The sequence below is a fragment of the Mastacembelus armatus genome, chromosome 20 (genome assembly GCF_900324485.2).
Source record: "Mastacembelus armatus chromosome 20, fMasArm1.2, whole genome shotgun sequence".
NCBI classification, from domain to species: Eukaryota; Metazoa; Chordata; class Actinopteri; order Synbranchiformes; family Mastacembelidae; genus Mastacembelus; species Mastacembelus armatus.
The window spans coordinates 15928572-15942088 of NC_046652.1; the positions used below are offsets into that span (position 1 = coordinate 15928572).

General features: G+C 42.0%; 1 protein-coding gene across 1 annotated transcript in view; it reads left to right on the forward strand.

The window, feature by feature from the left end:
- LOC113121980 (NACHT, LRR and PYD domains-containing protein 12-like) overlaps positions 1–13517 on the forward strand; it is a 52889-nt gene that overhangs the window by 14520 nt on the left and 24852 nt on the right. The window lies entirely within an intron of this gene.

Below are 13517 nucleotides of genomic sequence, written 5' to 3' on the forward strand. Positions count from 1 at the left end.
GGTTTCTGACCTCTGCTCTCTCTGCTTCTCTCTGCAGCTGGATGTGGTGATGGTCTTCATAAAGCTGGACCTGAGTCTGGACCTGAGTGTACATCAAAACCTGGACTTTGGTCTCCTCCAGTTGTTGTTGCTCACTTGTATTAACTGTATCAGCTGGTTATTGGTTATTAACCATTTTTTTCTGCAGGACAAAAACAGAGAAACAGTCAGCAAAAGTCTTCAAAGTGCATTTGTTATCATGAAGGAATTAACAAGTATGAAACTAAGTTGGTTATAGAAGGTTTCCATCTGTCCAGTTATTAAAGCAGCAGTCAAAATGAATGACAGGCTGACGCGTGAGGATGTGTTGGAACTGGAATTTTCTCCCTCAGTTCCGTGTGTTTGTTTGATCGATGAAGCGGAGGCGATGAATATGGTCTCAAATAGTCTGTTTATTAAAACACACTGAATAAAGCAGTTACAGAGCTCTGGGTCAGACTGTCCCTAACACCAGCAGTGTTCTCGGTGGGGTGGTCTTGATGTGACAGTCTCCATGCCTCCAGGCAGATTTCAACCTGTTTCTGTAAGACAGTACAAAAACAACAGGCACATCCTACAGTGGGTACGGAAAGTATTCAGACCCCTTTAAATGTTTCACTCTTTGTGTCATTGCAGCCATTTGCCAAAATCAAAAAAGTTCATTTTATTTCTCATTAATGTACACTCAGCACCCCATCTTGACAGAAAAAAACAGAAATGTAGAAATTTTTGCAAATTTATTAACTGGCAGAAAACCCAGATTAGCTCATTTTCCTGTAACGGTTTTATTCTGAAAGTGTTTTCTCTTTTGAGATACAGTTTTTCAATGAGGCTTTTATTTTGAAATTACATTCTGTATTTTGGTTTATGATGTATTTTTTGTTTGTTTTTTTTTTTTATTCATTCTTGGGAGAGATCATGTCTACACTTGTGTTGTATATATGCCCGGATCCTTTCATCTTTGATTCAAGGCCTTTTTAAAGCTTTTGTAAATAAAGACATAGGTACAGGTCCTTGAAAGTACTTGCTCCCAGCTCTCTCTCTGGTGGAAGTCAGCTACCCCTCTCCATTTAGTTAATATTACAGGGGTAGCATATTTTAACAGTCCATATTTCCCTATTAAATTATGCTCCCAGTCCAAATTCCACTTCATATTTAACCAATATTCACTCCATCTGAACTGTAAGAAGTTGGGAAGCATGTTTTGATACTCAATAAAATATTCACTACTTAATAAAACCTGTCTAATGGTCTTTGAAAATTATTAATAAGAAATATGTCAATCAATACCAGAACAGCAGACCAGCTTTGGACACAAACGAAAACAATTTTGAAGACAGTACATTTATTTATTTATTTTTTTTACAAAGATATGGTGCACCACTGTCTTTGTGATATTGGGCACATTCAAAACGTGTCCAACCATTACAGGAATCACACTGCACCTGCAACAAAATCAATAAAAAGGCATTAAGTACAAAAGCCTCCACATTGAGCTAAATTCTATGGTAATACACACATTTGTGAGTAAATTGATCATACAAAACACAAATGTTTGTTACTTTACCATTTCAATGATGCTTTTGTCAGGATCATCTTCAAGTGAGGCGCACACCATGTAGTAATCATCTGCAATCCCTAAAAACATGGTCTCATGAGGATTCAAACAGTAGCAACTTCACTTGTTCCATATTAGAAAATAAATGTTACACTACTCATATGTAGGTTTTCAGTAATAACACAAATATGTTTCACCAAGTATTCATATACACATTTAGCACACATAGATGTGAAAATGTTTATCAAACAAAATCAGAAAACATTCCTGTTTCACTGCCTTTTTGACACCCATTCTGTCCTTTTGTGACCTGTGTGAATTCAACAAAAAGTTTTCACACTGCTTTGTCTTTCAATGGGGAAATGCAGGAAGCAGACAAAAGGACAGGTAGTGCCATGGACTTGCTAATTTCACAGGTGATTCCAGGGACCTTTACACTGCAGCAGTGCACAGGCCACTTCAAACCGTGGATAGTACTAATGTGTCCCCTCGGGAGATGTTCTTCTGCAAACTACAACTACTGGCATTTTAGGTCATAACAATAACTTCAGTCACATAGAACTTACAAAAGAAATAGCTTCAATAGCTTAAATATACAGTGGGTACGGAAAGTATTCAGACCCCTTTAAATTTTTCACTCTTTGTGTCATTGCAGCCATTTGCCAAAATCAAAAAAGTTCATTTTATTTCTCATTAATGTACACTCAGCACCCCATCTTGACAGAAAAAAACAGAAATGTAGAAATTTTTGCAAATTTATTAAAAAAGAAAAACTGAAATATCACATGGTCATAAGTATTCAGACCCTTTGCAGTGACACTCATATTTAACTCACATGCTGTCCATTTCTTCTGATCCTCCTTGAGATGGTTCTGCTCCTTCATTGGAGTCCAGCTGTGTTTAATTAAACTGATTGGACTTGATTAGGAAAGGCACACACCTGTCTATATAAGACCTTACAGCTCACAGTGCATGTCAGAGCAAATGAGACTCATGAGGTCGAAGGAACTGCCCAAGGAGCTCAGAGACAGAATTGTGGCAAGGCACAGATCTGGCCAAGGTTACAAAAGAATTTCTGCAGCACTCAAGGTTCCTAAGAGCACAGTGGCCTCCATAATCCTCAAATGGAAAAAGTTTGGGACGACCAGAACTCTTCCTAGACCTGGCCGTCCAGCCAAACTGAGCAATCGTGGGAGAAGAGCCTTGGTGAGAGAGGTAAAGAAGAACCCAAAGATGCAGTAGGGAGATGGGAGAAAGTTCCACAGAGTCAACTATCACTGCAGCCCTCCACCAGTCGGGGCTTTATGGCAGAGGGGCCTGAGGGAAGCCTCTCCTCAGTGCAAGACACATGAAAGCCCACATAGAGTTTGCCAAAAAACACACGAAGGACTCCCAGACCATGAGAAATAAGATTCTCTGGTCTGATGAGACTAAGATTGAACTTTTTGCTGTTAATTCTAAGCGGTATGTGTGGAGAAAACCAGGCACTGCTCGTCACCTGCTAAATACAATCCCTACAGTGAAACATGGTGGTGGGAGCATCATGTTGTGGGGGTGTTTTTCAGCTGCAGGGACAGGACGACTGGTTGCAATTGAAGGAAAGATGAATGCGGCCAAGTACAGAGATATCCTGGAAGAAAACCTCTTCCAGAGTGCTCAGGACCTCAGACTGGGCCGAAGGTTCACCTTTCAACAGGACAATGACCCTAAGCACCCAGCTAAAATAACAAAGGAGTGGCTTCGGAACAACTCTGTGACCGTTCTTGACTGGCCCAGCCAGAGCCCTGACCTAAACCCAATTGAGCATCTCTGGAGAGACCTGAAAATGGCTGTCCACCAACGTTCACCATCCAACCTGACAGAACTGGAGAGAATCTGCAAGGAAGAATGGCAGAGGATCCCCAAATCCAGGTGTGAAAAACTTGTTGCACCATTCCCAAGAAGACTCATGGCTGTACTAGCTCAAAAGGGTGCTTCTACTCAATACTGAGCACAGGGTCTGAATACTTATGACCATGTGATATTTCAGTTTTTCTTTTTTAATAAATTTGCAAAAATTTCTACATTTCTGTTTTTTTCTGTCAAGATGGGGTGCTGAGTGTACATTAATGAGAAATAAAATGAACTTTTTTGATTTTGGCAAATGGCTGCAATGACACAAAGAGTGAAAAATTTAAAGGGGTCTGAATACTTTCCGTACCCACTGTACTGAGGAGTTGCTTAACTCAACTTTGTCGTAACTTTTCTCCTCATTTAATAGTAACAAATATGATCGGCTTCCTTATTAAGGAACAAGTGGCTGTATTGGCTAAAGAATGAAGAGCGCACATTTTAATGTGTTTAACTTTGAAATTAAAAATGGTCTTAAAAGGTGCAGCAACATACGCATCTATAACGAGAGACGCTTGTTCAAAGGTAACACTCGCTGCAGACTAATATCAGCTAATTCCTTATTGCTGAAAAGCCAGAATGTACATGTAAATATTTACATGTTTACAGGTCAAAATGAGGAATACAAAGTTTAGAAATAATACTCATCAGCAGCCAAAGTCTTTGCCAAATGAATTTTCACAGCAAGGTAGCGTGAATTTATAGGCGTGGAAAAGCCGACCCAGGTACTGGATCATGCGCAGAATCTCAAAGACCGGTAGCACGACTCGACAGGACACCGGCACTTCGGGAATCGGAAGCAGGTCAGTCCATAGAAATGTTGATTGAATGTTGGCTGCCAGCTGTTTTTAGCTCTTATTGAAATGTGAGTCCCGAAGGCTGTTGAGTTGATGTGGAGACATTTGCACCAGCTCTGCAATCGACACTCCAGTCACATCACGTTCATTTATATGGCGCCTTATACAACACATTGATTTAAAGAAGCGGTTCTCAAAGTGTGGTACGGGTCCCAGTACTGGTACTCAGGCTCCCTGTAGTGGTACAGAGAGGAATCACTAAATTAAATATCAATTCATGTTAAAACAACACGTTGTCATTGAATCTTTGAGTGTTTTTGTCCATTTAAGTACAGGACAGTTTTTATTTAACTTTTAGGTCCAAGTCATTTCCAATCACTAAGAGAAAATATGTGCTGGATGAAATTGAGGAAGTTAAAAGGACGAAGAAAAGACTGAAAGACGACATGGATGCACTTGAGACCTCTGCTGACAAATTGGCTCTCCAGGCAGAGAAAACAGCCAAGCTAACTCTAATTGTCAAATCTAACAGCTTAAAGAAGAGAGCCAATGCCCCGGTGTCATGGTGGTGGATGTCCATGGTGGTGATTTGTTGATTTGTTTGATTTGTGGTGATTTGTTGATTTGTTTGATTTCAAGAATCCCCCCTTCTTGATTTGTGGTGCACAATTGATTGATTTATTGATTTTGCTGTGTTTGGACCGTTTTTCTGTCTTTTCGTACAGCCCCCCTTGGCTCCTGGGATTGATTTAGGTGAGAGGGTGTGGGTGTGTTGGGGAAGGGGTCTTATTGTGGTTTATCCTTTTTCTTAGTTTGTTATCAATAAAGTACTTTAATGGTTCTGTTTTAGTGGTTTCTTAATGGATACCGTGAACTGGAACATGGTCTACAGTCCCATTTTGTAAAGCTTATCTGGGCCTTTATATTTTCCTTCTCCAGTTAGATTCCCCAGGTGGGATTCCTGGGGGGCTTTGTCTAGTCCTTTTGTTCTATTGTTAACTCTAGTTGGAATTGGTGATTAATAGTGTCCAAATTGTTTCTTTCTCTCAGGCCACATATGTGATGTAATAATATATAATAAATGGAATAACATATGTGCCTTACCCATGTGTGTGGAAAGAATGAGATATGAAACATAACCAGTAGTTAATGTGCAGCTACCAATCCAATGGTCAATAAACTATTGGCTTCATATGTTTGGGAATCGGACTCTGAAAGTGTCAGGGCCTCACCAGCCATGAACCTCACCGCACGTCACCGCTACACAGAAGCTCAGGTCCTGTTCTTCTCAGTCCTGGTCTCCTGCTGCCTCTACTGTCCACAGTCCTCCACACAGTCCCACAAACACTACACAGAGCCACCAACCCACAACAACCAGTAGACGAAGAGCGACCGCACAGACGCACGGTGACCACAGAGACTCCAAACAGGTTCAGAGCCACACAGCTGGTCTGGAAAAGAGTCCAAAAGACTACAAAGACCTGCAGAAGCATTAGGAAGAGAGCCACAGTCACTGCAGCCAGAGGACCAAAGGGCCACTGCTATGTTGTCTGCAGTCATTTGAGGTCTCTGTCAGTCTGGGGCTGTGCTGTTTTGGTTCGTTGGCTGGTAGAGAACTTTTCTCTGCTCTGGATGAAACTGGACTTTTGGTTCAAACGGAGGAAGCTCATCAAATGTGCTGTTATGGTGTCAGCTACAGGTTCTGCTGTTCTCTGGGAGCACCGTGTTCTTAGCCCAGAATTGTCCACATTGAATTGATACTGTGTCCATTAAAAGTAGCAGAATTAGCCGTTAGCAGCTCCAGTTTGCAGTGAACCCAGGGATGTCCAGACATCTGAACCTGGATCACTGTGACCCTGAAGAAAACCTAAAACATGAGGATTATCAGGGACGTTCTGCAGCATCTTTTCCCACTGATTTCCAAGTGCATTTATTTGGACTGTGAGGACCAGTATGTTGGCAGGTAGAGAGCAGATGGTCAGTCAGTGTTTCATGGAGCCTGGACTCTGGATTTAGTTCTATATAGGGTCTGTTTTAGGTCAGTGGAGCCAGTTCAGCAGAAATGCTGAGGTGCTGACAGGAAAGTGGTTTGGTGCCTTAGGAAGTTCAGTCTGTTTCAAACCAGTGTGTTGTCTGTAGTGAATCTGCACCACCAGTACTGTGTTCTGGTTATAGTCCAGTCTGTGACCTGGACTGGTCTGTGCTGATTCTTAGACTGAGCTGGTTTCCACAGTCTGGTGTGGATTTCTTTGCATCAGTGTTGCCCACTGATATTGTGTTGCATGTTTATTGTTGGACTCATTTCTGTTGTTCAGCTTAAGGATCTCCTGCTAATTGGAATGAAAAGCTCCAAAATGATTGGATGTCAAAATGACTGAAGCTTCCTGTTTCATGTGATCCATCAGAGTGGGACACAGGTCATTGGCCTGGACATTTACAGGCTTAGATGGGAAACAAATCCAGATGTGATTGTGCAGATGTTTGTTCTATGGCAGTACATATAAGTACTGGGACAATGAGCCATAAGCTGAACTCAGTGAGGTCACGTGGGCCTCAAATCCAGATGTGTCATGTTTGAGTCCTTTTCCATTTGCCAAGAAAAATGTGTGGTTGTCAAATGAAAGAATCATCCTGAATCCTGACTGGAATCAGGAGATCAGTGTGGATATCCAGCTCTACAGCTCAGCACACTGAGGAAGAGAACCAGCTTTAGTTCTGGTCTGGGCACTCCAGCTACCTGAGTTCACAGTAGACCAGTATCAGCAGTCCAGTGCTGTCAAAGTCCTTGTAGTACTGCAGGATGTGTGAGGAGCTGTGACTTCAGCCAGGTAGTTTGTTGCTTTGGACAGCAGGTGGTGCTGCTGAGGCTCAAACATCCAACACTGGGTTTTTGGCTCAGCTGCACTTAGACAACACACAGGGGGATGAGCTGGGCTCAAACCTGGGACACGGACCGGACTAAAATAGATCCACAGAAAGACCAGACAGCTCCATGGGAGTACTGCAGTACTGACAGTACTCTGTTGTGTACTGTCCGAGTCTGGGAGTCAGTTTCCTCCCTGTGGACTGTAGAGCTGAAGAGGCCCCATCAGCTTCTGTGGGTTCGCTGATGATACTTGGTGCAGTATAGTTGTAGTATGAAATACATCTTAGAGGTACAACAGTACTGTGCTCCAAGTGTACTGCACCAACAGAAGTATAATCAAACTGTACTGCAAATACACTAAAAGGATTGGAGTGTAATGTGAGTACTAACTAACAGTATATATCACAGTTTATTTGCTATGTACTTCAAAATGTACTGCAAATACACTAAAAAGCAGGCTAGAAGTAGTACCTGTAGGTTCAGTACCCAGTAGAGCTGCAGTACAACATTAAACCCAGATCAGAGCGGATAGTGTACTCATGTGTGTATAGTGGTACTGCTGTAACCACAGAGTCATGTGACTTCCTGTGGCGCAAGTCATATGACCAAGTGTTCAGCTCAGACTCCATGTTGAGAGCAGACAGCAGGAGGAGGAAAAGTGAAGCGGAGGCAGGTGAGTGTTAATCAACATTATTATGATCTGACTGTTGGAGGCTCACACTCACTTTTCTCTCTGTGGACTGTGGAGGGAAGAACCTGGGTCCACACAAAGCCGCTGAAACTAAAGGAGGAAACAACAGGCCGTGACTTCCTGTGGACACAAAGTCCTGATCCTCTGAAGAATCCACATTAAAGCTGCAGCTGAGCCCAGAACAGAGGCCCAGCTTTAAAGACAGTTGTTGTGCTGCCTGCTCTGAGTCCACTGGACTCTGGCTTCATGTCCGTGTGGCTGGACTTCCTGTTTTCATTTTTTGTTGCTGCGTCACTTGAATGGCCTGGTTCAGAAACTTTAAAACTTCCTGTCTGTGAGCATTTGTGGATTCAGAGCTCCATAAACAGTCAATTGATCAGTGATTGATGTGAAATCAATAAAACCATGTTTGTGTTTGCAGAGGTCAGTACCACAGACAGAGACCAGTGTCCAGGATCCAGCTGTCTGTGTGTGAAGAGGGACTGGTCCAGACCTGATCCCATGGTATTCAGTCCTGAACCTGGTTCCTGAGACCCACAGTAAGAGACAGTTCCTACTGTAAACTGAGCTGAAGATGAGTCTGTGTTGGACTGGGGTTCAGAATGAGTAGAAGTAGGAGTCCTGGTGGATCCTTACTGAGCGAGCACAGGAAGAAAATATTTCTTCAGATATTTCACAGTTTGGAACGTCTTTAGTTTGGTTTCTCACAATAAGACAAAGCTCATCTAACATCAAACATCATGACCTTAAGCTGTGAGGTGAAGAAAACCTGTTCCAGAAACACACAGCAGTGTTTTTCTCATGGACCTGTTCTGTGTAGTTTCCCTAAAGAGAACCAACAGGTGGACAGTAGCAGTGAGTGGAACAGACACTGCAGTCCTGCCCACACACTCCAGCCTCTGGATACACTAAATAAAGTGTGAAGTCAAATGTTAGCAAGGAAAATATGGTTTTTGACTTGAAGTCCAACTTATTCCAGACATTTCCTTTTTCAAATTTGTCATAATTACGTATCTTTGATTCATTTTTTGTTGTGAACTCAGTGTTGATTTTAGTGTCTCACTCCATCTGTTCACACTCGGTTTAAATTGGACTCAGGGCAGCTGGAGTTTGTCTCCAGAAACATCTGGAATTCATCTGGATTTTTGTTATTTCATCGTCAGAACAGGCTCCGGTAAAAACTCCTGTAGCGCTTCTGTGTCCTTTAATCGTAGAACCACGCCCTGAGTTTGTAAACTTATTTCCCCGTATTAATAGTTGAAAACCCCTTCTCTTTGTTACTCTTCTTTAATAGAGTTTAAACTAGGTAGATACAAATTCACCAATACAACAACAGGGTCTCCAGTATTACTTAGCTCAAATCACAAAACAATTATGTCCCCACAAATATACTCAAATTTTATTAAACTGAGTTGAGCAACTAACAAATTAAAAGTATGTGCCTAAAACACACCAAACCTCCCAAAATATAGGTTCATTAATTGGATAACTAAAGAAGAAAAAAAAAAAAAAACACAGAACCCACATCACCCTTTAAAACAGACACAAATACCACTATCAAAACAGAATCATATCAAACCCCTGTTGCGGGCCTGATCGACGCTCGGGAACCCGAGGCTTGGGGCACATTGTACGTAGTACATTACAATCAAACTATTGCAAATAACAGAGTACACAAAGGTAAGTAATTTCTGTTGACTAGAACACAACTTTTATATTAACTAATGACCAATAGAGAGAGGTTTAATAACTTCTCCTAGGGGCTACACTCCAACAAAAGTAGGAACAATAACACAACGAACTGTTGACACTGGTCTCTGATCTCACCAGGGACTCACAATGGGACCAGAGGACATATTAGATATTCTAGAGGATCTGGGAGAAGATGAATTTAAAAAGTTCAAGTGGTTCCTGGAGCAGGAAGGCATCAGAAGGAGCCAGCTGGAGGGGGCAAGAAGATCTGACACTGTGAGTCTGGTGGTGCAGAGATATGGACTTGATGGAGCTATGGAGGAGACCAAGAAGGTGTTAGAGAAGATTCCCAGGAAGGACCTAGTGCAGAGTCTGTCAGACATCAGCTCAGGACCAGAAGGTCAGTAACAGGAAGAGGAAAGGACAGTGTTGTATTTTCTTAACAGAATTCAGGTTTTACCAGTTAGACTTTAATCCTGTCCAACAACCAGACAGTGGACTTGTTGAAATTCACTGAACTGGAATTTGCTTGAAAGTTCAGAAGGTTCATGTTGTGATTTAAGATGATATCATGTTAGTGATGAAAAAATTACACTGGTGCTGTTCTAAGAGAAAATCCTGGTCTTGGCTGGTGTTTCATTTGGAGCAGGAAGACATGCAGTGTTGTCCACCTGAGTCTGAACATGTGGCCATTAAAAATGACACTAAACCAAATCCACATGAACGTAACTATGAAAATAACAGACACCCCCCTTTGTCTCTCAGCAGGACCCCTCTGGTCTCAGACGTCTGAGGCTCACCCTCCTCAGGACCCTTCAGCAGCTCCTCACACTAAAGGTAAATCTGCTTGTTTTGAATCAGTGGAAGACACAGATCACATCCCTGGACAGATGGATCAGACATGATAAGGCGTAATTACAGTCACATAGTAAAAAGAAGCTGCATCTGTAGACATGTGCACTAATGCTTTTATGTTCTTCCCCATCTCTGTTTGGCTCAGTTGTGATGGTTCCAGTACCAGAGCCACAGTCCATCACACACTATCAGGAGATGCTCCAGTCAAACCTCAAAAACAGGTTCATGTGTGCAACACAAGGATGGACACGGAATAAGGATAAGCAGCGTCTGGATGAGATCTACACTGAACTGTACATCACAGCTGGAGCCTCCATACACATCAGCAAACAGCATGAGGTCAGGCAGATTGAGATGGCAGGGAAGAAAACCGATACAGAGAAACCAGTGAAACCCAGTGACATGTTCAAACCTCCTCCTGAACAATACAGACCCATAAAAACAGTGCTGACCAATGGGATCGCAGGAATTGGAAAAACATTCCTTGTGCACAAGTTTGTGTTGGACTGGGCTGAAGGACGAACCAATCAGGACGTGCATCTGCTTTTCCCCCTCACTCTACGTCACCTGAATCCACTGAAGGGAGACCGGTTCAGTCTGGCAGAGCTCCTGCATGAATGTATTAAGGAAACTGTTGGGATCAAGGAGGAAGCTCTGAATTTCATCTTTCAAAAGCTGCAGTCATCAGGAAACACCAACTATGACAAGAGTGAATTCAAGCTCCTGTTTATTTTGGATGGACTGGATGAGAGTCGCCTCCAGCTGGACTGTAGTACCAATAAAACTCAGAGACTTACATTTAAAGTGACAGAGTCCACCTCAGTGGACGAGCTGCTGACAAACCTCATCAGGGGGAAAATGCTTCCCTCTGCCCGCCTCTGGATAACCACCAGACCTGCGGCAGCCAATCAGGTCCACCCAGATTTTGTGGACATAGTGACAGAGGTCAGAGGGTTCACAGACCAACAGAAGGAGGAGTACTTCAGGAAGAGGTTCACAGATGAGGAGGGGTCCAATAAAGTCATTTCCCACATCAAGAGCTCACGAAGCCTACACATCATGTGTCACATCCCGGTCTTCTGCTGGATCACTGCTACAGTTCTGGAGGATCTGTTGGAAACCAGAGAAGTGGAAGAGCTGCCCAAGACCCTGACCGAGATGTACGCAGAGTTCCTGTGGTTTCAGGTCAAACAGAGGGAAGAGAAATACTCTTCAGAAGGTTCAGAAAAGTGTCTTCAGGACATGAAGTCATTAGCAAAACTGGCTTTTCAGCAGCTGGAAGAAGGAAACCTGGTCTTTTATGAGAAAGACTTAAAAGAGAGCGGCATTGATGTCAGACAAGCCTCAGTGTACTCAGGAGTGTTCACAGAGATCTTTAAAGAGGAGAGGAGGAGGAAGAATGAAGCCATGATGTTCAGCTTTGTTCATCTGAGTGTTCAGGAGTTTCTGGCTGCAGTCTACATGGTCCACTGTTACAACGACAGGAAGACACAGGTACTGGAGGAGTTCCTGGGGAGAAAGTACAATTTGTTGAGGGAAAAAAAAGCAAAACAGACTTTTTCTGAGAATGAAAACAATCACAACAAAGTGAAAGATAAAAAAGAAGCTTTTTTTAAGATTAAAAGATTTTTTGGGAAAAAAAATAAAATAAAATCTGAAAATCCTGATTTAACTGCGGATCAACACTACCCATCTCTGGAAGACTTCCTGTTGAGAGCCATGGAGAAATCCCTGGAAAGTAAAAATGGCCACATGGACCTGTTTGTCCGCTTCCTTCATGGCCTCTGTCTGGAGTCCAACCAGAGAGTCTTAGGAGGCCTGCTGGGTCAGACAGAGACCAGTCCAGGAACCATCCAGAGAGCCATCAACAACCTGAAGGAGATGAACAGACATGATATCTCTCCTGACAGAAGCATCAACATCTTCCACTGTCTGATGGAGCTGAACGACCACTCAGTCCATCAGGAGATCCAAGAGTTCCTGAAGTCAGGGAACAGATCAGAGAAGAGACTCTCTGAGATCCAGTGCTCAGCTCTGGCCTACATGCTGCAGATGTCAGAGGAGGTTCTGGATGAGTTGGACCTGAAGAAGTACAACACATCAGTCCAGGGACAACAGAGACTGATTCCAGCTGTGAGGAACTGCAGAAAGGCTAAGTAAGTCCAGATGTGCCCAAGTGAAAAAAATCTGTTTTTGTATATTTTCTAAAAGTATATTGAGTATACTTTTGAAATACTTTGAAATACTTGAAGTTGTGTTAAAATGAAACCAGTGAAATTGCTGGAAGCTGCACTATAAATCTGCTTTAGTACATGAAAAACATATTTTTCACGTATTATTGGGTACTTTTGCTGCCCAAAATACTACACTACTGTTAAAATATACATGAAACATTTCAGATTCTGAACTCATTTGAACTATGTATGAAATACAATAGAATGAGGTTTGAAATGTGAAAAAAGTATGCAAAGTATATTTTTCAAAGTATTTGAGAATTTGTTGTGAAAATGAGCCACTGACTTTGTGTTAAATTGCAACCAAGATGAACATATTGCATTAAAAGACACAATGATATTGGATTGATATTCCTAGTAAATATAAGTCCACTATAAGCATCATTGTGTGTTTAATAAATACACCAACAATGCCCTCTGAATGGATTCTCCAAACACTGTCTGAAATGTAGATACTTTACTTAGATTCCAATCCAATGATGTTGGACTAAAAGCACTACTTCCTGTTAGCATGTTCTCAAATGCTCTTACTTTGAAAAGCCCAGTGCACTTTGAAGACGTTCTAAAAGGACTGAAAATAATCTGAACTCCTACACAAAGTCCAAAACCCGTCAGTCCAACAAATATTGATTTGAACTCTAACACTATTAAATCCAGCCATTTAAGGGCTTTGGAACAAAACAAGTCATTCAAGGTAACAACAATAACAATAAACAGGAACAACAGTTTGTGTTTTCTATTAGTGAGGTCAAAGTATTATTTGGCTGCACCACTATGGGACTAACATGGATTTTAGTGATCTTCAGGATTCTGCATAGTTCTCCGAAGAATTCTGTCCAAACATCCAAAATACATGAAGTAAACATGTAGTATGAAATAGTATTTTGAAGTGAAACTTTGTCCACAGGAATTAGAC